Genomic DNA, 25,579 nt, shown 5'->3' with positions numbered 1-25,579 from the left:
ACTCTTGGCAAAGCATCTTTTTTTTTGTTGTTATTCCCCTTCCTTCCCCTGTGACTCCAGGCCCAGTGTTTGCTTGTCTTTCAGCCAAAGATAAACTCCAGGCATTCAGAAGGACATACTTCACACAACAGAATAGAGCACTGACTGCAGGAAAGGAATGATCTGTTGTAGAAACTGCTTTCCCCTTTGCTTTCTCCTCCTCAGCTCATTTTGACTAGGCAATATAATACACATAGCTTTGAGGAAAAAGGCAACATCAAATGCATCAGGGCTCACTCCATTTAATCTTTGCCCCACATTTACACCACTCCAGGTCTATTTGTTCTACTATTGATCCCAAATTTACTGTCTCCCTAAGACGTGCCTCTAACTGCAGATGGTGTCAATGGAATTCTCTTCCTCCATAACATTCACTAGAAGCAAATTGATGTTTGTTTGGAAAAGAGGAAGTTAAAATAATGTGTAGACAATGGAATTCTATGCCTCCATCAGAAAGAATGACATTGCCCCATTTGTTAGGAAATGGAAAGGCTTGGAGGAAATTATATTAAGTGAAGTAAGCCAGGCCCAAAGAAACATAGGTCCCATGGTTTCCCTTATTTGCAATAGCTAGTATATGTCTGAGTCAAGCAGAAAAGGTCAGATAAGTTGATGTTAGGGCAATGAACCCCAAGACAGTATTCAAATGGTTTTTTTTTTCTTCCATGTGATTGTTTCTAACACATTTATAAGATTATTTCTTTGTTGCTATGTATGTCCCTCCCCCACAGTATAACCCCTGCTTTCACTGTATTTGATGTGGGTATAATTTGTGGAGGGGAAGGGGAAAAACAAATCGTGGACCCATTGCAACAATGAGAAGTATAAGTCGTTATGTCGAAAACGAACTTTGCAACTTTGGTGGGGGGGGGGGGGAGGGGGGATTGAGTGGGGGGTTGGGGGGAGGATGAGAAGGGATGGGAAGGGGAAACAAAGGAGGAGGCTACAATGCTTGATAAGAAATGTACTCATTATCTTGCCCATGTAATTGTAACCCCTCTGTATAGTATTTTCACAATAAAACAAAAAATAATGTGTAGACAGGAATTCTTTTTTTGGGAGGTCCTGTCATGGGGCCTGAACTCTGGGCCTGGGCGCTGTCCCTCAGCTCCTCAGCTCAAGGCTAGTGCTCTACCACTTGAGCCATAGTGCCACTTCCGGCTTTTTTCTTTTTGCTTATGTGTTGCTGGGGAATCAAACCCAGGGCCTTAGGCATGCAAGGCAAGCGCTCTACCACTGAGCCACCTTCCCAGCCCAGGAATTCTTTTTTTAAATAAGTTTTTTTACTGTGAAAATATTGTACAGAGGAATTATACAGTTACATGAACAAGGTAATGAGTACATTTCTTATCCAGTATTGCTGCCTCCTCCTTTGTTTTTCCCCTACCATCCTGTCCCTCTCACCTCCTAAACTACACCCCCACCCCCACCCCAATCCCCGCCTACACTGTAAAGTTCGTTTTCAACATAGAGTCTTGTACATCTCATTGTTGCAATGGGTCAATCTGTATCTCTATTTAAACATTTTGTTTTTCCCCTCCACTCCCCAAATCATACCAACATCCAAGATAGTGAAAATGGGGACATACAAAGCAACAAAAAAAATCACATAGGGGCTGGGAAGGTGGCTCAGTGGTAGAGCACTTGCCTTGCATGCCTGAGGCCCTGGGTTCGATTCCTCAGCACCACATAAGCAAAAAGATAAAAAGCCGGAAGTGGCGCTGTGGCTCAAGTGGTAGAGCGCTAGCCTTGAGCTGAAGAGCTGAGGGACAGCACCCAGGCCCAGAGTTCAGGTCCCACGGCCGGACCCAAAAAAAAAAAATCACATGGGACCTGATAAACCAAAGCAAGGAAGAAAAAAACCACTTGTGTCCCTATCTTGGGGTTCATTTCACTTAACATCTTATCTGAGCTTTTCTGCTTGTCCCAGAGATATATATATATATATATATATTAGCTATTGCAAATAAGGGAAACCATGGGACCTATGTTTCTTTGGGTCTGGCTTACTTCACTTAATATAATTTCCTCCAAGCCTTTCCATTTCCTAACAAATGAGGTGATGTCATTCTTTCTGATGGAGGCATAGAATTCCATTGTGTATATATGCCATATTTTCTTGATCCATTTATCTACTGAGGGGTATCTAGGTTGGTTTCATATCTTAGCTATGGTAAATAATGCTGCAATAAACATAGTTGTGCTGGTAGCTTTAGTATGGTCTTGTTTGTGATCGTTTGGGTAAATGCCCAAAAGTGGGATTGCTGGGTCATAGGGAAGCTCTATGTGGAGTCTTTTGAGGAACCTCCTTACTGCTTTCCAAAGTGGTTGAACAAGTTTACACTCCCACCAACAATGCAGTAGGGTTCCCTTCTGGCCACATCCCCTCCAATATCTGTTGTTATTAGAGTTCTTGATTATAGCCATTCTAACTGGGGTGAGGTGGAATCTCAATGTTGTTTTGCTTTTCATTTCTTTTATGGCTAGAGAGGTTGAGTATTTCTTCGTGTGTCTATTGTCCGTTCTTATTTCCTCTTCAGAGAAGTTTCTCTTTAAACCTTTAGCCCACCTATTTATTGGGCAGTTGTTTCTTTGAGGATTTGTTGTTGGGGGATTTAATTTTTTGAGTTCCAAGTATATTTTAGATATGAGACACTTGTCCGTGGTATGGCTAGTGAAGATCTTCTCCCAATCCATGGACTTTCTGTCTCTATTTCTGGTGCTTGTGATCAAATCAAAGAATTCTAATGCTTGGGCATTCTTAATTAAACTTCCGGTATATTTTTCAAAATAGATGGGAAAAAAAAAACATTGGAATTGGCCTCTGGAGAGGACTAGGAGAGAAAACAAAACTGTAAAGGAATATTGTTGTATTGTATAGTTGTGTTTATTTGGGAGGAGTCCAGAAAGAGGCAGTGGGAGGCAGGAAGTTCACCAGTGCTTTCCAAGAAGCCAGTTCTAGCAAGAACTTGGTGTGCTCTAGCTCAGCAATGGGCTGCTTAGCAGCTTTTCAGATGCAAAATATGCACACTCTTTACAGAATAATACATAGAAGCAGAACAAAAAAAACTGGCTGGGAAAAGAGGCAGTAGGGACATTAGCCATAAGATACATGCTAAAGACAAAACCATGAGGCAAAGCCAGACATGACTGTTGGCTTTCAAAACAGGAGACATCAAACCAATACTTGCAAGATAAAGAAGAGTATGCTTTGTTGTCACCTGAAAACAATCTACTCTCCATTCACTTAAAAATGAATGTAAAATAGGGATCATCTCTGTGCAAGTGCATTTAGCATGCCAGTTAGAAAAGCAGGGGCAGGGTGAACATTACAAGGTGCCATATAACTTTATGAATGAGCCCCTGCCTCTGGGAAGGGCCTCAGTGAGGATATAATGGAAGGTGGCTGAGATTCTTTTTTTCTCAGCACAGGAGGTAATGCCCATGAAGTCAAGGGCCAGAGCAGTGGGCAGAATGAAGAATAGACTTTTTATTATTATTCTTAAACCTTTTAGTGAACACCTGGAGCCTGAGAAAATGAGCAGGTGATTTCAGACTTACAAAGCTTCCTCCTGACCCCTCCCCCCCCCCCCTGTAGACAGAGCCTTGGCAAACAGAAGGTAGGAGGTTGGCAGAAATAGGTATGTGGGCATCTGAAGCCAAAAAACTAGCTCTGGCTACACACAGATCCCTGAACCAGCTGGAAAAGGTAGCCACCATGCCAGAAAAGAGTCTCTCAGCCTGGAAAAGCCAACAGAGGACCTCAAGTTGCTGAAAACTTCTGTTGAAAAGACTAATTCTTAGATTTAGAACATAATGAAACACTTCTGTCTTGGACTTTCTTCTATAGAATTTTTCATGACAGACTCTATTAATAATAAATTCATTCCCCACAGGCCGTAGGGCCTCTGACTCATTCTCCCACCACTCCTTTCTGAGGTAAGGAAAACAAAGAGAAGAAGGTGTCTTACTTCGTCACATTTGAAGAAACCTTCATAGGAAATAATATCTGAAACCTCTCGTTTTTAGGAGGTAAAAGTCATAGGCTTTTGGATAATCAAAAGGTTTAGCATTTTTGTTTTATTTTGTTTTGCTTCAAGCTAGTATTTTCATTGACCAATTACCTGAAAAAGTTGGTAGCCTTCTGACATATTAATCTCTAATTTCAGGTGCAGAAATTATACCTAGGTTCTTTCCATAAAATAATTCTTGATTTGGCCCTGTTCCTCTGTATCTCCAAGTTAACAATGGCAACTTTGAACTTATAGGCTCGTTTAGAAGGCAAGACTCCCAAACTGAAGCTTGCTTGGTATCACTTTATTCAGTTGACCATATTACTATGCCATTGTGGTCTAAACAAACAATGTCTCCTTTTTAAACTCCATCTCTCTGGACTCTAGAAATAGCTGACTTTTCCAAGTTGAGAAAGTGCTGAATTGGGAAAGATTTCATTTCATATTTGTTTGCCCTCTGGCTCTTCTCTTTCTTGCAATATTTATTAGATAGAGGCTATGAGAATTAATTCATACCATCTTTCCCATGCTACAGGATGAGCAGACACAGTCAAGTCTATCTTACAGGTGTCTTATTGCTGTTTAACCCAAATTTTCTCCTCCCAGATTTAGATATTAATTTCTTTTTTCATTTAATTTTATTGTAAAGATGCTGTACAAAGGGGTACAGTTATATGAGTAAGGTAATGAGTACGTTTCTTGTTGAGCATTGTTACCCCTTCTTTGTTGTTCTCCCACTATCCCTTCTCTCCCCACCCCACTCTCCCCTTCTGTCTCCCCCCAGTCAGATATTAATTTCTTTGCCACCTTACCCTCTTCCTCTCATTCCACTCCCATTGAAAGAACCAGTTCCTGAAACAACCAGGCTACAATCCAGAAAATAAACTGCTATTGGTATTTTAAATAGAAATAAGTTTTAAAAGAATTGATTTAAAAAAAAAAACCCACATCTATTGGGAAGTCAACAGAACAAAGCTCAAGACAGCCACTTTCTTCCAGAAATGAGGATTGATACAGAAATAGAGGGGTCTCATTAAGACCTGCCCTACCACGGGAAGTAACTGTTCAGGAGTTCAGCTGTCTAAAGGTTGGAAGTGGATTATCCTGAACTAAGCTACCAGTAAAATCCTATATCAGCTCCCTGCTCATGCTTTTGAGATGGGAACAGCTTCTTTTTTCTTTCTGCCTTCTAAATATCCATGGGCCTGTTTAGTGGAATTTAACTAACAATATGACAATGACTCTAGAAGAATATAGTTTCTTTGCTTCATTCCCCCTCAGTTCAGAGAAACCTACTTAGAAGGTATGAGCTGGGAACCAGCTGCTCACATCTGTAATACTAGTTACTCTGGAGACTAAAATTTGAGGATCCCAGATCAAAGCCAGCCTGGGCAGGAAAAATCAGTGAGATTCTTATTTCCAATGAACTACCAAAAAAGCCAGACGGAGAGCTCTGAATCAAGCCTTGAACCAAAGAGCTCAGGGATAGTACCTATGCCATGAGGTCAAACCTCAAGACTAGCATACACAAAAAAGGTGACAGTATGATATTGAAGATCAACTATAATATCATGTCATCTAAGTGAACGCAAGCTACTAAAGATCATGACCATTTTCCCCATGTTCATTTTTGAACCCACTTTTAGGGCTTTCTGAATATATCCCATTTACTCTGTCAACAGCAGATGCAGGACACAGGACAGGTTATTGAGGACAACAGCATGGGAGAAATAAGAACTGCTTCACAGTCTTATGGTCCTGATCTGTATGTCTTTAATAAAGCTGCACATTGATCACCAGTACTATGGAGTGGAAAAGTTAAGCGATGTGAAGTGAGAAGGGCAAGGTTTCTAGTGGGGTTTGCTACTGGCTTAAAAACTTACAGGTTTTCTCTAGACTTCTACTTTTCCCTCATTTAGATAAAGGGATTAGATGAATTATGTTTTCTAAAATGTTTTTGTAACTATGGAACCTTACCTGAAAAGAAATCTCTTTTCAAATTATATATTTTTTAATTTTTTAATTGAAAAGGTGATTGCTGCAGGGTTACAGTATATTTGTTTTTAATCATCATTGTCCCATCCCCCTTTATCTCCCACTTACCCCTCTCTACCCATCCCCAAGTTGCAATGAGTTCATGTCCCACACAGTGTCAAGTGAGTATCAATGTTGCTATTTCTGTTGTGTCTGTGATTCCCTTCCCTTTCACTTATTGCATTGTCTATTGTGCAAAATATGAGGTACAAAAAGCTAAGAGAGAAGAAAAAAAACAATAGAGAATAAAGAATGAACTATATACAGGGTCTAATGAGAGCCTCTTGTTTCCATAAGTTGGAGTTCATGTTAATATGCTTCATTTCATATAGTCCATTGCATTAAGCATTTGGGTTCTTGAGATCCCCTGTTAAGAGTATCTTCTACATATTCTGGTTCTTACAAATGAGGGAGATTATGTGACCTGCTTTTCTTTGGGTCTGGCTTACTTCACTTAATATAAATTTTTCCAAGTCTTTCCATTTCCTTATTAATGGAGCAATGTTATTCTTTCTGATGGAAGCATAGAATTATATTGCATATATGTATCACATTTTCTTGATCCATTCATCTACCAAGGGGCATTTGGGTTGGATCCATATCTTGGCTCTGGTAAATAATGCTGTGATGAGCATCATCATACCAGTGGGTTTAGTGTGGCCTTGTTTGCTGACATTTGGGTAGATTCCCAGAAGTGGGATTGCTGGGTCATAGGGGAGTTCTATGTGAAGTGGGATTGCTGAGTCATACGGGAGTTTTTTTGAGGGACCTCCATACTGCTTTCCAGAGTGGTTGAACAAGTTTGCACTCCCACCAACAGTGTAGTAGTATTCCCCTGTGTTCACATCTCTACCAGCATCTGTTGTTCTTAGATTTCTTGATTATGAACATTCTAACTGGTGTAAAGTGGAATCTCAATGTTGTTTTGATTTTTTGAGCAATTCCTCATGTGTCTCTTGGCCATTCATATTTCCTCTTCAGATAGGTTACTCTTAAGGTCTTTAGCCCACTTTTTAATGGGGTGGTTGTTTCTTTGGGGATTTCTTTTGGGAGAACTTATCAAATTCTATTCTTATATAATGTTGTATTCTTATATAATTTATCAAATTATATTCTATCATTAAGTAGTTACACAAGACTATGTTATAATTCAGCATGTCAGCTTATGAGTACAATGCATCTTGACTAATATCACCACTTTCTCCCCCATCCCTCCCAACTCCACCCATCCTGTCAATTTCTCTAGTTTCATAGAATATGCATTAAATATTATGACTGCATTCTCTCTACACTTCCTCTCTTTATTAGTCTACTTCCTTCCCTTGCCCTCCTCCCATACACACTTTGATAGACTATGAGGTAGTTATTCAAAGGAGTTCCACTAAGGGAGGAACTATTCCCTAGCAGGGTGTGTACAGCTGAACCCTGAACCTTACTCCACAATCCCTTGGGCTCCATGAGGCACAGTTTGAAACTATTCAGATAAAACTATTTGTAAAATATTTCCTCTACTTTTTATTAGGGTGTGGAGGGTTGAACTCAGGGCCTGGGCACCATCCTTCAGCTTTTGTGTTCAGGGCTAGTAGTGTTCTACCAGTTGAGCCACAGCTCCATATCTGGCTTTTTGCTGGTTAATTGGAGCTAAGAGTCTCACAGACTTTCCTGGCTGTAGCTTTGACTGTGATCCTCGGATTTCAGCCTCCTGAGTAGCTAGGATTACAGGTGTGAGCTACCAGCACCAGCAAGTAATTCCTTTACTTCTAAAATCACGTGACCGTAATCATTTTCCAAGCTTCAACTGTTGGGACTCATGCCATGCCAAGTGGTCATCTTTTTTTTTTGTTATTATAAGGTGATATATAGAGAAGTTACCATTATGTAAGTAAGGCAATGAGTACATCTCTTTTTAAACAATGTCACCCCTTCCTTTGTTGTCTCCTACTTTTTCCCTCCAGTCTCCACTCACAAATTGTATAATTCATTTTCAACATAGTGTCTAGTGAGTGCCATTGCAAATGCTCATTAAAAAATTCAACCAGGAAGCTGGAGCTTGGGGTTTTTAAGAGAGTGAGGTTGAGGGGTGGGGGGGCTAGATGAATGAAGAAGAGAGAAAGGGTGGGATAATGCAGTCATAATATTCAATGTATATGTGTGTGAACATCGAACTAGGAATATTGAGGGGCTGGGTGGAGTTCAGAGAGCTGTGGGAGAATAATGGAAGAGGAGACTTGATCAAGATGCGTCACACTCGTAAAATGATAGGTTAAATTGAAACCCCTTTGTATGACTGCTTAAAGATAAGTAAAGACAATTTAAAAAATTATGCAAGCTCTAAGAGTAATTACTATTTGTCGGCACACCTAAGCAAAAAATGTTGGGAAGGTCTGTTAAAAGAGGACAGGTCCAACATTTTGAAGGCATTACAATTGTGACCCCAAACAGGTTCCAACAAATGGCTTAAGGATTCAATGTGTCATTATTCAAACGATACTCTGGTGGCTGGAATAATGCCACAGAAGAAGGCCCATAAGCACTATAAAGGAAAAATGAACAGGTGTGGCTGAGGGGACAGCAATTAGACTTAACCAGAACCTGCTGACGTTGTCATATGGAAACATAAAACGAACATTATCTCCAAAGAGGGAGAGAATTCCATAGCATTTACCAGACCTTCTTAGCTATTTAAGTGGAAGGCCAGCCATGGGTAGAGTCCATTTGGAGTAATTTCAAAGACACTTAACACCAGAAAGCAGAGAGAACAAAAATGCATGATCACTATAACTTTCTTTACAACTGTCTTATTGCCTGTTTTCCAATTGAGCTTTCATGGTTTTTTTTCTTTTCACTGTAAAGTTCATATCATGAAATCTACCACAAAGAACTAGAAGTAGCTTACTGCTACAACATCAAAGAGTCCTAGAATGTTGTCCGCCATTTTGTCATGTCCCAAAGACTATGAGTTTTTACAGCCTATATGTCCCCTGAAGCTTTGGGTCCCGGAATAATAATACATTTGGTGCTCAACCACCTCATTTCTTTCTCAGATCATCATGTCAAGACAGCTCTGTAAAACATCAGAAGTTCTGGAGATCTTTTATTTAACCAAGATTACAACTGTGCCTCTAGATCTGACTCTTTAAATAACAGCTCTAACTCCACGTCTCGTTGGATTTCACTCTGACCACCAAACCAAAAGACCTTCTCCTCCTGCCTTATTGCTTCTGCCCTAATTAGGCATTATAAAGCGTTTCTTGTATCAACTTTTATGAGGTATTTTACCCTCTCCCCTTTAGCAGAGGGTAAAATACCACAGAGGGTAAAATAACACTTATGGGCAATTGGTATTCTGATCATTACCAGTGAATATGGGAAGTGGAGACAAATGACAAATGAGCAGTATAATTTTTTTTTCTCATTGAGCATCTACAATATTACTTCAATTTTCGAAGCCTTTGCTCTTTTCTTGGTGAAATATAAGGTTGTTAAAAATTTGAATAAGTAACCCTTGATAAAATAAGAAGAACATGACTTAGGATTTCTATCCCTCCAGGTAATATCCCCTGGGGAAATAAGCACCAGATCAGGACCACAGTGCCCAGGGGAGCTTAGATGCCAGCAAAGTGATCAGTCATCAAATAAGCTAGGGAAAGTGATACTTTTGCCCGTGGGCTTTGCTATGGTTCAAACAATGCCCCCTCTGAACTCACAAGTTACCAATGTGAGTATTAAGAGGTAAGATCTTTAAGAGGCAATTAAACCCTGCAGACTTCTACCAGGGTGATGGAGCTAAGGCTAATAAAAGAAAAGCTTCACAGAGCAGGCAGCTAGTTTGCATTGCTAGCTTGAATTCCTGACTTCTTCCATATCAAGTCATAGCAAGGAGGCCCTCATCAGACCAAATGTACCATGACATTAGACTGCCAGCCTCCAGAACTGTGAGAAACAGGTTTCTGTTCTTTATAAATTACCCAGCTTCAGGCATTGTGTTGTAGCAACACAAACTAAGCTCTGTTTCTTCTGATAATCATGGAAGACTTTGGAGAATTAACTTGCTTCTTCAGGCTCTTATACCCAATCTATACTTCCTCATGGACCTCCAAATATTCCTATTTAATTTAGTTTTATACAGTGTTTACTTTGTGATTATATTGTTTCAGAAGAAGTCATTAACACACTACTCTAAACCTTGAGAACAGTTCATTTAAGTCATCTGGTTCAGCCCTCATTTTAGAAGAGAAGTCACTGAGAAGCTCACACTGACGAGCTAGTGACAGAAAAACCAAGTTTGCAAATCTTCATTGCCCTTCCCTTTCTCCCACAGTCACCAAGTGGCTTGATGGAGACTCACCAGAACCTGTTTCTTTCCTCAGTTACTTTTTTCCTCTATTGTTTTCTATGTGCACATGCACATGTATATATGTTTCCCTGCAAAACAAAAGAACAGTCTTTTGAGAAATGTTGGCTCTCTTCCCTAAGTGAGCTCTAATCCTAGCTATTCAGGAGGATGAGATTTGAGGATTACAGTTCAAAACCAACAGGAAAGTTCATGAGACTGTTATCTCCAATTAACCATCAAAAAGCCAGAAGTAGAGCTGTGGCTCAAGTGTAAAGCCCTAGCCTTGAGCACAGAAGCTCAGAGATAGTACCCAGGCCTTGAATTTAAGCTCCAGGACTGGCTTTAAAACTGAAAAAGATAGAAGTATTTTGAGAAAAGCTAACTCCTACCCAAGACTATAGGTGATCAGAGAAGGGTAATTTTCAGGCAACAGTATTTTGTGCACCTCCTAATACAGAGCTTAAATTTTAATTATTCAAATTAATTAGTGCAACAGCATAGATAACATAAAACAAGGACCAAGAATCAAAGCCAATTCTCTGCTTCAACACATGGTCAGATAGATATCCATCTTCATGCAGTCAAGGCAGCTTGCCTTCCTAATTGTGTCTTCTCAAAACAAATGCTAACATTGGTTTATATCCCTTGAGCACACACCAGCTGGAAAGTAGGAGGAAGCTAGTTCAGCATTAAAAATTGACCTGATAATTTAGAGGGCAGACAAACCACAAGCAGATTACAGAATGGAATATATCATTTTTTATGTACTCAGGGCCTGGGCACTATCCTTGAGGTTTTTTTTTTTGGGGGGGGGGGGTTGTTTTGTTTTGCTTTGCTTTTTTGCTGAAAACTATTGCTGTACCACTTGAACCACAGCTCCATTTCCAGCTTTTTGGAGGTTAACTGAGCTGGCTTTGAGCTGTAATCCTCAGATCTCAGCCTCCTGAGTGGCTAGCACTATAGATGTGAGCCGCTGGTACCTGGCTATGTCATTATTTATGACCACAGAAGAATAGTGGCAGCCATTCCTGCAATCCCATCTCCCATCTCTCTTGAAGCCGTGGTCTGGTTACAAAGTCTTAATAGACCCTTTTTAAAAATAAATATAAAGAGCATAAACATGAGATTTAGTGGGCATTAATGAGAACCTTGTAAATTTAGATTGCTCAGAATGTAGTTGTTTGATAATTTTCAAATGAATAAACGTGAAATTTGCTTTTCCCTTTACAAATCATTTTCTCACCAGCAACTGCCCACTGTAAACACCTTCCAAGATCCATAAAGCCAAGGCTCTTTAAAGTATGTTGCATTTGGTAACTGAATCAAATTAAACTGCTGTTTACTTTTGTCATCAAAACTCAGAGAAATAAAAATGGAAGATGTGGTTGCCATTTTCATCGACTAAAACAAATCTTTACCGGGGGAAAGAAAGAAGAGAAAGAAACCAAAATGTCAGTTACTCACACTGTCATTCCCTGCCACTCAGTAAATAAACATAACATCTATTAGTTGTCATGGAAACGTTCTGCCTGATTTCCAGTCCCAAAGCTCAACAATAAAGAAACGCTGATATTTGAGCTTGTGCACAAACAACTCTTTTGGCATTTCTCATGAGCTCAAGAGCTCGAGAGCTAACATTTTCCCCCATCTGCTTTTTTTTTTTCTCCTTTTGAGACATGAATGCATTTGCTTTGGGAAAAAGACATGTATCTTAGAAACCTATCAAAAACAGTTGAATACAGCTACCTTGGCAATCTCTGCTCTTGCTGCTCCTGCACCTACCCCCTTCTTTTAACCTTTGCCTGAGAAGAATTTAAATGACATATTTAGTTGCTGCATATTGTGCTTCCTGTACCCAACTCTACATAAAAGGATTGATTTAAATCATTTACAGTGATCAGGTAGGGGAGGAGGGACTGGTTTTCTGCACCAAATGTTCTTGGATTCATAATAAGCAGCCACCAATACAGACAACAAATGAGCGTGCTGCTATTGTCTCCTCTGGTACAGAATTATTCTTCAGTGAAGACATAATTACACACATTCAGCAGTTAACAAGAAAGCAGCTGTGTAGACACAGATAAAGGAAGGATACTTAAGCCTCCATGCCCCAGGTAATGGGTCTCAGAAATGTTGGCCCCCAAAGAGTCAGAGAATCATCCAATTGTACATATTTTGTAAATCACAAAATTTGTAACACCTCACAAAGCAGGAACAGACCAAGTTTAAAGGTTACAAAGAAGCATCACGAAAGCGTCAAAGGCACCACTGCTAATAACAATCAGATGAAAAGCAAGACTCAGCTTCACACTAAAAGATTCAGCGGTTCCAAACCCCAGGAGATTTTGACAAGCTAGGCATAAATCAAGGGGGATTTAAATTCCTGATTTTCTGGCATTTTTCAAGCGCTAAATTCTGCACATTCCTAACACCATATTGTCCTATAATCAGACCTCAGAGCAAGCCTGGGTTCCAGCAACCTTTAGCTCAAAGACACAAACAGGAATAGGAGTTTTGCTGCTCTCCAAACCATGGCACATTTTTTTCTAAAGGACATGAAAGACTTTTTTTTAATTCTGCTGAAACAAGGCCAAATTTTTCTAACACCAGGCCCTTTTTAAAATATCTGGATATATACCATCCCTGGATTCTTCTAGAGGTTATTAATTCACAGCTTAATACGCAGGGTGGTAAAAAGAAACTAAGGCAATTGAAAAAGCTAAATGACCTATAAATGAATGAGACTGACTCTTAGTTTCTTAAAATGAACTCAGGACCGTCTGCATCAGAAATCCAGAATCCCTGGAACTGCTGAGATTCTCAGTGTCCAGATCGAGTGAGCAATGATGAATCAAAACTTCCAGGGGAAAGGACTTAATTAACAAAGCAAATGTCACCAGGTGATTCTTTCAATCAAAGGAGTATAGCAAATCATGAACCAAAGCTTCATCTCTAAAAACAGAGCCTAGGAACCTGCATTGCTTAGTCACAGAGCCAAATAAATGTTTGCCACACTGACTTGAGTGTATCACCAATATAGTTGTTTCTTCAAAGAAAAATCATTGTTCATACACTCATTTTTCCATTAAAAAATGATTTTCATGTATATTTTCCTCTCCCATGATGGTGTTCTTTGTTCCTGGGAGCCAGTTTGAAGCGTTGATATATTTTTGTCTCTTGGAACCTTTGCAGAACGGGTGTCCCCTCAATCTGGAGACAGCTGATGTCCTAGCATGCTGGGACAGCAGATGTCACAGCAGGAGGAGGCCCAACCTTTTTAGTCCCAACTCCTCCACCATTGTAACTAAGTCCTTCTAAACCTCTGAACATGTTTCTTCATAACTCGGGTTTTTCCAAGTCAATACTGTCATGTGGGAAAATTTCTACATTTTCTAAAGCTGTCTTGTACAGAGGTGAGGAAGAACAAGAAAGACTGTAACATAATCTTAGTTAATATTCTCTCTGCAGTTGAGAAAAGTGGAACATGAAGTCCTCTAATTCCAGTATATTTCATATTATGGTACATTTTTTTTCACTTTCTGGATCTTTTAACCATGGACATCCCCAAGTGTCCTACATTAAACCTTTATAGGGCTTGCAGTGGACAAAGTAATTCTAGAAGAGATAGTAGTGTGAGAAAGATAAGAAAGGGAGGGTGTTGAGGATCTGGGTTTTGAGTGGTTTTATTTTATTTTATTTTTGCCATCTCTCTCTGAAATGTTTTAGCGCCAATGTATTCATATGGTTTTGTGCCTTCCTGTTTTATTCTATGCACTCTATCACTCTAAATTCCATGAAGAATAGAAGCAGTAGGAGAATACTGGAACAGGAGAATACAGGAGAATGGTAGGAACTTTGTTCCACTGGAATGAAGGAGAAGAATGAGACAGTGCATACATGAAGGAGGTATGAGGGAAGTATTGACAGGCCAGCCAGGCAGGATGGATGGACAGATTACACTCCTGACACCTCCATTGGCTCTGTCTGCCATGAGAGCCACCAACGCTGTCATCTTTTGCTGCCTCCACTGTGTAAACCTCCAGGGACTCAAGACTTCTTTGGAATCTGCCAAGGTGTGGGAACAATCCCATTGACTTTCAGTGCAAGTAGACAATGTTTGATTTTCTTGAAAGAACTTTCTCTAGCAAACTATTGGAAAATACAACCAATTTCCACAGGATGCAAGTCTTTCCACCCCTGCCTATAACCATCCATTGGTCCAGTTGCTCAGAATATATGTGTACACTGCTCCACTCCCTTTTGAGTGTCCTGCTCATGATTTAGCATGAAGAAACTATTTAGGATGGATGTGAGAAAACACAGCAGGATCAGATTACCTGATTAAGAGGCAATAAGTCAAATGAGATGAAATGAGGGCTCAGATTAGAAAACTGCAGAGGAAAATACAGTGACTGTGGAAAATTTAAGCACTCAAGCAAAAGCCAGACAATCTGGCAAATTTGTACTTTCCACTCTTACCTTTACAGCTTCCCCAATACTAAAAGACTTTTCTAAGGAATTTAGTGAGATGTTGGTGCTGTATACTGCAATGTGTCAACATTTGGAAGATTTATATTAACTCAATGAGCCTATACTTCACAAACAACTCATGAACAGTGTTACAAAGCCATGCGTGGTTAAAAAAATTCATTCAGTGTGTAAAACAAACCAATAGATTCTAAAGTAAGAGAATGCAAAAATATTCATTGATAATGATTTCATAGTCAAACTTCATGAAACTATCAATGATATCTACACTTAACTGAAAAGTTTTTTCCAATTATTTCTCTGAGTCTAGATTTTCTGAAAACACCTCTAGCAAAATACTATATTGCAACAGGTTAAAGATAGTAGATAGGAGAATCTAGTTGTCTCATCCAATTATCACTTGTTTTACAAGATATTAAAATTTTTCATGTCAACATGCAATGAAGTTTTTTTAGAAATAGATAACACTGCCAGTGTTTTGTCTTAATTTCTAATATAGAATTTCATGATTAAAAACTATGTCTATCACAAAAGGTGAATTAGATCTGAGAAACATTGCTCTAGAAAGATGTGAAAACAGATGCAAGAAATCTGAATTATTTATAGAGGTGATAGATGATGCCACAGGCAGGAGTCAGCTTGTAAGATGTATGCTAAAGAGGGATATCTACTGGGTAGAGACAGCCCCAAGTGACCATTGCTTGTGCAAATTTGTCTAAAGACCCCCCCCCACTACTCTCTAGTCTCAAAATGCTGTCTCTTTGCCCCTCACTATATTTATCAACAGACTCTAACTCATCTTGAAAATCCTGCACTTATTTATCTGCTTTCTCAAATTAAGAGACAGTTCCAACTGTCTCCAAAACCCAATTTATTAGACAAACTATAACTGGGTTTTTAGGTCCTAAGCCCAGGAGTTCCAAATTAGGTCTGGCCACTCATCCTCATAGGCCAAATAAAGAGACATGGTGAAGGACAAAGAAAGGAAATTTATTGAATGGTAGCCATAGGGAAGACAGCACTTCTATACATCTGCCATCTTCAGAGGTATAGACATTGGCGTTTGGTGAAGTAGGAAGAATTGGGATGAGAAAGGAAGGCAGAGTTAAAACAGTCACAAGTCACAAGTGTGTGGCCTGGCTGACCAGAAGATAAATGTAGAAAGAAGAAATAGAAAAAAAAATGAACTTCTTCGCTAAGACAAGAGGTTAAGTTCTAATTCCCTTTGGTCTCTCTCTGTCTCAGCAAAAGTCTTTTCTCCTCCCATCCATTGAATTCTGAAATTCATTCAACTCCCCCATTTTTTTTCTATAAAATGGCTAAATGTCTCACTCTTCACCCATTATTAAAATCCAGTTGTTTATTTATAGGGCCATTTGTTGCTGGAAACTCTTCTTAAAAAAATAATAATTGCTTCCTCAGATGGTTTTCTTCTATATGCCAGAAGATGTCATTCTGGGATGAGGCCATTCAAATTTGCTCAAATCTGAGTGATAACTCAACTAAAATGAGGTCAATGTAAATGACTACCCACAACGGGGGAAAACCTGTTAAATTAAATCCAGAGTAAGTAGCAACATATCATGGACTGAGAGTTACATGTGTCAGATGAAGGAGTGTTATGAGGATTAATGAGTCCATTATTTAAAAAAACGCTTTGGGATTCTTGGATGAATGGCATTGTTGAAAGTGGGGGAAGGGCTGGCATTTACAGATTGCAGTTATAGCTAAGCCTTCTAACAGACTCTGGGGAAATATAGGGAACGCAATAGAAGAACTTAAAACATATCTTCTTTATTGATTGTGAGATCTTACTCTACACTTTGCAGTCCAAATGCTGAATTCTGCAAAATGTGTTAGGAAGATGCCAATGTCTCCTTTGAAAAGTTTTGCAAAGAGTAGTGTAAGCTCCTCTGTGAATTTCACCATGGTATCATAGTCTATGAAAGAAACACTGGGGAATAGCAAAAACCAGGTCAGAACAAATACATTCTCATTCCCTTCATCTGTAATAGTTAGATGTCAAAGGCAGAGAATGTCAGGTAATTGTCTGTTGGGTAAAGTACAAATCTAACCAAAGACAGTAACAGGATTCCAGGCCATTTCCATACTATGCTTGATGTTGTCACGGATACAGGAAAACAGTCAATTGGCTGAATATTTTTAAATGCCCTTGGGTTTCAATATGCTTCCAGGTGATTAGATATTTTTTGCCTTCCTTTTTCACATGGACATTTGCACATTACAATTTGTACACATATATCTTATATATAATATATATCATTATTGTGAGGCTCCTATAACCTTTCCTGCAGAGAGTCCAATATTATTGAAAGCCCTCTTAGATTTTTCTGGGCCCTGCTGGGCGGTCATAAGTCCCTGTTGCCGCCAGTCAGTTTTCTGATGTGGTAAGGCCCACCCCTTCTTTCCCCTTTTCACAGATCAAGGAATGGGAGCTCAGGGCTTTTCCTGGCTTGCCCCAAGCCTGCAGACACAAGACAGCATAAAGCAGCACGTTGCACTGAATATTTGAGGTAGAAAATGGCATTTGTCACAAGAATAAAAGCAATTTAAGATATGGAAGTAGACATTCTGTTCTCAAGAAGGCCCCAGCAGCAAGGACTTATCATTAGCTTCTTCTCTCTTTGTCCCGCCATGTCACTTGCTCCAGTAATCCTCTGTCATGCTTTCCTGTCTATTCTTCCCTCTTCCACACTTCTATCTGCTGTCTATAAAGAACTGTGTAGTGGTTTCTTCATGATCTCCTTCCAGTCCAGGCTCTCAGAGTATGATGTTCCATCCTTGGTGTATGTTCTCAAGGCATTTTCCTCACTAACAATGTTTGCTTAGGAAAGGAGTAACAGTTCTTTTCCTTCTTTGAGGAAGCCTAGGTCATACTGCAGCTGTTTTGGAGGGGCCTCAGGTATGCTGAGGAATCCCAGTAGCTGCTCTCACAACTATTTAAAAAGTGTCAAAGAACAAAATTTCAACGAATTGAGTTTTAAAAGTCTAATCGAAAATTATTAGTAACACATGGACCAAGCAGTACATTGTCTACAGATACAGGAGTTCTAGTAGGCATAGCCAAGTCTTTATATATGTATGTGTGCGTGTGTATTTTTTTTATTGTAAAGGTACTGTACAGAGGGGTTACAGCTACATGAGTAAGGTAATGAGTCCATTTCCTGTTGAACATTGTTACCCCCTTGTTTTTCCCCTACCATCCCTTCCCTCCCAACCTTCCCAACTCCTCCTTCCTTCCTCCACCTCCCGGAAATTGTAAAGTTCATTTTCAATATAGTGTCTTGTACATCTCACTGTTACAATGGGTCAACCTGTATCCTTATTTCGGCATTTTGTTATTTCCCTTCCCCTCCCCAAATTAGAAAAATGTATATACAAGATACAGGGCACTGGAATTAAATACAGTGAAAATAGGGTTATACCATGGGGGAAGAACATACAAAAGAAACAAAAAAATCGCATAGTACATTATAAGTACATTAAAAACAACAGCAAGAAAGATAAAACCTCTTGTGTCCCTAGCTTGGGGTTCATTTCACTTAGCATCATCTTATATGGTCATATGTACATAACTTCTGACCTTTTCGGCTTGTCCTAGACATATACTAGTTATTACAAATAAGGGAAACTGTGGACCTATGTTTCTTTGGGCCTGGCTTATTTCATTAATATAATTTTTTCCAAATCTTTCCATTTCCTAACAAATGAGGCAGTGTCATCCTTTCTGATGAAGGCATAGAATTCCAGTGTGTGTTTGTGTGTGTATGTGTGTGTGGTTGTGTGTGTCACATTTTCTTGATCCATTCATCTATTGAGGGGCACCTGGGTTGGTTCCATATCTTAGCTATGAATAATGCTGCAATAATGCTGTGAATAATGCTGCAATAAACATAGTTGTGCTGGTAGCTTTAGAATGGCCTTGTCTATGACCCTTTGGGTAAATGCCCAAAAGTGGGATTGCTGAGTCATAGGGGAGTTCTATGTGGAGTCTTTTGAGGAACCTCCATACTGCTTTCCAAAGTAGTTGAACAAGTTTACACTCCACCAACAATGCAGTAGGGTTCCCTTCTGTCCACATCCCCTCCAGCATCTATTGTTATTAGAGTTCTTGATTTTAGCCATTCTAACTGGGGTGAGGTGGAATCTCAATGTTGTTTTGCTTTTCATTTCTTTTATGGCTAGAGAGGTTGAGCATTTCTTCATGTGTCTATTGGCCATCCTTCTTTTCTTTTTAGAGAAGTCTTTCTTTTAGTCTTTATTAATTGGGCAGAGAATTGTAGTAGAAAGGCACTATGTCAGCAAACTAGTTGGGTGTGGCAGTTTGCAACTATAATACCAGCTATCAGGGAGGCACTAGGTAGGAGGAATATATTCTGAGGGTAACCCCAGGTAAAAATATAAGACCATAGTAACTGAGATTATAGACATGTAGTACTGTACCCAGACTCTTTTTCATGCAGCAATATTTTTGAAGATGTTAGTCATCTATATATATTGATTCTCATTAGCATTTATACTTGTCCCATAATTTTACATTGTATTACATTTATATCTGTCCCGTAAATTTTACAATGAATGTAATTAATAAGCATTTAGATTGATTTCTATATCATCTTATTACAAGTAATCTCATGAATAAAGACTTTGAAATGAAATTCTTAGGTTAATTAGTATGTACATTTAATAATAATAGATGCTACCCAATAACCTTCCATATTTTCCCTCAGCATTATGTTGGGAGAGAAGAATTTATATACACTTTCAGAGAGAAGAAAATTGACATAAGAATGGGCTAGTAGAGTTCCAGTAAGGAGAAATGACTCCATTCCTGGTCTATGAGTACCCTCAAGGGTAGCAAGTATCATGTTCATCACTGTATCATGTGCTCCTATCACATATCCTGGAATGTATAAATATGCAGGCATCTGTGGATAAGGAAGTTACATAGCATCAGAGGCAGGAACTAAACCCAGGCTGGCTGGTAGAGAAAGAATAGAGCCAACAACCTGGGGCATTAGGTCTGATAGGAGAAGTGGCAAAGAAAAATGGAAATCATTTTCCTTCAAACATGACATAAAAAATAATTTGTATTCTAGTTACTGGTATTATCACAACAAATCTAAAACAATACGGTGAAATGTATCGTAGATATCAGTGTTTCATGAGTAAATATTGACCATGTCATCTAAGAAAGGACATTAACTTCTGCTATCAATGTACTCTGCACTTACCATTAGTTTTGTGGACATGTCGATATTGGATCAAAATGTTCTAAGTCTACACTAATGGCGCTGGCTGCCCTTAAGATCAAGCTAATTGGTAAGGTTTCCTCACCAGCCAGCAGTCCATCTTGACCATCATGGTGGAATGTCTAAAGCTAACCCAAGACTAGAAATTGGATATATGAGTTCAGTTATTGGTTTAATAATCCAAGGAAATCAAGTTGTTATTATGAGGTAGGTAAACTGATCATCTAAAAATTGTATAATGATTGTAAAAACTATGTGTACACTATAGCATATATTACCATAAAATGTATCATAGTAATTGTGATAGATTAGATATATAGATAGATAGATAGACAAATAGATGCATGTCATTAAATGCTATCACTTTCTAGGCACTGTCCCCCTGTTATTGCTAGGTATAGGAATGATTATCCCCACCTTACAGATAAGGAAACACAATTCTAGATAGGTGAATTGTCCCTGCTATGATTAATTAGTAACAAAACAAGAATCCCCATGCAGATATTTTAAGCTCATTTTCCAACTTTAAACCTTAAAACTCATTTTTCTACTCCTCTTTGAGGCCCCAATTCAAGTATGAGCTAATGCCATGGTTCACTCACTATTTGTACCATTACCTCATATTTCTTTCTTTGAGCTGTCTCGCTAAGTCAGGGGGATGGCAGTGTTTATGACATGCAATTAAATCCCAGCCTCACATTCAGGCCATCTCCTCTAAATAATGTGTGATCCCCTTTCTACAAAAAAAATGGATTAGGCCTCAGATCTAGGAATAGCACATTTGCGGTGCATGACTTCCTTCCAGCGCATTGGGGATATTTCAACATTTAGGCTCTACATTTATCACGGTGTGTTTGTTGCCTATAACACTTTTTTTGTACCTGGCTCATTAGAGAGACCACTAGACATTTTAAAACCAAATTGAGTTTAAATACATTTCCTTGACGCATCTGTTTTGTTAAATGTATCCCATGAAGCCAACATTAAAAGCAATGCCATTAAGAGGGCATAAGGTAAGCTCATTTAGTTGACCAAATCGTATAATACAATGAATTAATATGGTAATATGCCTTTGGAGACCAGCAGCAGATAATAGAGGTGAACAGAGGAGCTTGAGTCTGGTTTTGGAAACACAAAAGCAATTCATCATTATGCTGTAACAATATAGGAGAACATTTCTCATTTCCCACACGCTTGCCCCCAATTCTGAAAACCTTTGGTAGTACTTTTTGAACATTAACTTTGGCCAATAGGACTGTTCATTCAGACTGCTGCATTTTTTGCTGTCCAGGGAGCTCTCTTGTTTGTATTTTGAAGCAGTGATGAGGAAATGGAGATTTCAGTCATGAGAGTTGGTGGGGAGGAAGCTGCCTCTCATCCTGCAGAACTAGCAAAACACTGCATATGGAAGATAAAGGGAAACACAAAAGCAGGTAGTTCAAAAATACCATAAAAGATTCCAGACCTTCTGTCTAGAGAGTCAATTATGTGCTATGTAAACTGTCCCTGAGTTCTTGAACACAATCCTTCTCCCAGTAGCTGGAGCTCTGGTTTTTAGGAACTTCTTTTTTACTATTATTATCTTTTAATAGTAGTAGAAAGGGATTTCGATTCAACGTGGCAGTTTATGGACACAATGCATCTTGATCTATGTCACCTCTTTCATTATTCTCCCCCATCTCTTCCAACCTCACTCATCCCCTTAAGTTATCTGTTTTGGGTGGGTTTTTTTTTTTTTAACATATAGACATTGACTATTATGTCTGTATCCACCCACACTCCCTTTCTTTTTTCGTCTGTCTCCTCTCTCCTTGACCTAAACTCACCATAATAACAACACATGTTCTTGCTTCCTGGTATTCGTGCCAGAAAGAACCTTACAAAATTAATGTGCTTGATCAGCAAGGGGATATCACCTAGCTACTTTATGAAAAAGAAAAGCCACTTAAATAATGTTTTTCTCCTGACTATAAAATTAAAGATTCTCATTACAGAAAATATTAGAAAGAAAACACAGACAAGTATCAAGGGAAAATGTAAAATTATTTAGAATCCCAACTTTCAGAGATGCGATTAATGTTTTAGCACATTTATCTCTGTTTTATATGCTATTAAATAGTTTTCAAGAACGGGATTTTATTTGCTATAATAAAATGTTTTTAAAAAGCTTCTGAAATCTGAACATTTGGGTTTCTGATTAGTATCATTAATATGCTTTTCAGTGAGAAAAGCAAAACAAATACCAGTGCTTTGACATAAACTTTCACATCATGTTTAGTTTCTCTTAGGAGGACATATTCTCAGGGACAGCTCCCAGGCTCTGCATTCAAGTCCCAGGACCAGCACACACACAAAAAGTGCTGCTTAATTAGTCGGAGTATTTTTTATTCTGTCTTTCATGTGAACAGATTCTAAAAGTACAGTCATTATCATGGTCCATACATCTTCTTAAGATTAAATAAGGTCTTCAAAGCCCAAATTGATCCAGCTTTACATTTGAGGAACAGCAAAGAGATTTTGTCCAGGTTCACTTACTGACCTAACACCAAGGCTGCATCCAAATATTCTTATTCCTGGTTGGACAGCCAGGGCTCCCCATTAAGTCCAAGGAGAGTCACTCAAACATGGCTTCATGACTTCAAATTTACTCTTTATTTTGCTGTTGTCATGTCCTGGTGTGTTGCTGTTATTACCATGGTTAGCTAAATCCAAATATCCCAGAGTACTTACAAAAAGATCACTTGTATTTTCATGAAGTAATTATAAAAAATTGTGTCTGAGTTAATTGGAATTTAACTACTGATATAGAAAATGTCCATCTTGTATGTCTCTAAGATCTTTTGGCCCTCCCCTCCCCCCCACACTGAGGACAATGTCTACAAAGTCTGAACGACTATGACATTGTTCTTGCTTCCTGAGCAGAGGGTCTTCCTGGTAGAGATTATATTGCAATAACCAACTTTGCAGCCACATGTGTGCATGTGACAAAGAGACTTAAGTATTCACCAACAGTGACTGGCACCTGCTTAGAAAATCCCTGGGATTTTTGCATTGTCTTTTTTTTTTTCCCTTGAGCCAAAATATAAGCACATTAAAAGCTCAGCTCTGACTTAAGTGAACAAAATGACCACCCCTGGCTGATAGTGCAGTAAGTAGGCTTATAGCACCGCCATCTTTCAGTGACAGCATAGAGCAGATAGACCCAAAGACACATCAGTCTAGATCATGAAAGCATTGGTGTATTTCATTTACCCACTGACTTTATCAGAGTTACTGTCCTTATCATAACTTACATAGGAAGCACACATTTCCTGGCCCTTTGAGAAATGGAGAATGAACACTACAGTTACCATCCTGCCATGTTGCCCAAGATATATTTAATTTGAAATTAATCTATATAATGTCTACTGAGGAGAAAAGAAAAACAACCTGTCAGCTCTGTTTGGGGACTGAAAGGGTGGGTCTGGTTCATGTTGTAAATGTAATCCATAAGTATCTATTGTTTATTTTAAGGGTCTCTACTACCTAAAAAAAATATTTTTAAATCCACTCCTCTTTTCATATGTCCTAGTAAAAGAATGATATGAGCTGACAGAAAAATATGAGAACAATGCTATGTATTTCATTGACAAAGGAGCTGTGCCACTGAAATCTTGATGTGGACATTAATTCAAATCATATCTGACATTACTAAAGTATTTTCATATTGACCTTGAAACTTTTCCTGCCATCCTTCCCCTGATAAAAATAAAAGTTTATAGTGGATGTTTTGACATATAAGGAGAGAAAGGGAATTCAAAGCCCCTTTCCCTTTTGCCACATTTCTGTTGCATTCCCAACCTAAAGTTACATTTGGACTCACACCCAGCTGCAACTTGGTTAAAGTCTGAAAGCCTGGTGGCTGGTTTCTCCTGAAACTCAGACCTGCCCTGGGGACTCCTTCTCTTTAAGTGCAAAGGGCCTGAAGACAGACCTATCAGTGCTCCTGCCAGCCCTTCAAAGTGAAGGAGCAGCCAAGTAGTTGGTGGGGATACAGGAAGCCCTATGGACCCCATACACAGACTGAGAGGGGGTATTGACTTCTCTCTGTACTTTCCCACATCAGCTACCCTCCAGAAGGTACCAGTCTCCCCTTGGGGCATCTCCAAAGAACAATAGCTTAAATGAGGCACCCCTATTCTCTTCTGGTTTAAACTCTCATAATTCTGTTACTTATCATTGACTTCTTTCTTCCCTCCAATGGAAAAATAAAGTACTTCTTCCTTATCTGTGCTAACTACTTGAATCTCTCTCGCTCTCTCTTTCCCTTGCTGATGTGTAACTACTATAGTTCCCAAAAGAATTAAAGGTGCCTGACCTCCTCTCTTCAACAGTGTGATTTTTTTTGTTCTTCTCTAGTTATATAAGTCAGAGAATGTCTTTTTATTAACAACCAGTTATCTAAAACTCATAGTGTTTGTCTTAAAAAATTGTTACAATAAAATAACTCTGCCTTTTTCTGGAAAAGAGACTGTATTAGTTGAGTTCATGGTACTTACTACATTGAGAAATATGAAACAGGTGAGGATTTCTACTCTCTGTTTTTCCATTTTCAATCAAAGGTAGCCAGAGACTTTCCGAAGACTGCCTAAAGATATAAAATTCTCTCATAGAAAGTAATGTCTAATTATTACTCCTAGCTCAGTATTCACTAACAATCGCCATTTTTGTGTTTTGAAGATTAGATCATGATTGGTATGTGTTTCTGTGTGTGTGTGTGTGTGTGTGTGTGTGTGTGTGTGTGTGTGTGTGTGCATGTACATGTATGCATTAGTCCTAGGGCTTGAACTTGAAGCCTGGGCACTGTCCTTAAACTTTTCTTTGCTCAAGGATAGCAATTTACCACTGGAGTCACAGCTCTACTTTAGGCTTTTTGCTGGTTAATTGGAGATAGAATCTCACAGACTTTTCTGCCAGTGTTGCAACCCTCAGATCTCAGCCCCCTGAGCAGCTGGGATTACAGGCATGAGCCCTTGGTACTCTGCTGTCCTCTTAAATTTTAATGATTGGCTCACACATAATATAAGGAATTAACCCAGTCTTAATTTCACATCATATTACAGACTGACATTGTAAACATTTGGTAGCATTACAAATTTCAGTAGCACATTGGATCGGTGGTAAAGTTATATAAATACAGAGTTCTAGTTAATTTAAAAATCATCCATCTACTCTAGTGTGGATTTTAAATGTCCCTCAAAGGTCTATATGTATTAAAGACTGGTCATAAGTTTGGCATTATTGGGAGACGGTAAAAATTTTAAGAGGTGGCACCTAGTAGGAGGTTTTGAGTCATGAAGGGTCGTGACTCAAAGTCATGAATGTGATAATGACACTCTTTTCAATTCCAGGCTATG

The sequence above is a fragment of the Dipodomys spectabilis genome, unplaced genomic scaffold, assembly GCF_019054845.1.
Source record: "Dipodomys spectabilis isolate Male_0828 unplaced genomic scaffold, ASM1905484v1 ptg000092l, whole genome shotgun sequence".
In the NCBI taxonomy this organism is placed as follows: Eukaryota; Metazoa; Chordata; class Mammalia; order Rodentia; family Heteromyidae; genus Dipodomys; species Dipodomys spectabilis.
The sequence above is the reverse complement of the archived record's forward strand: the minus strand, read 5'-3'. Positions refer to the sequence as shown.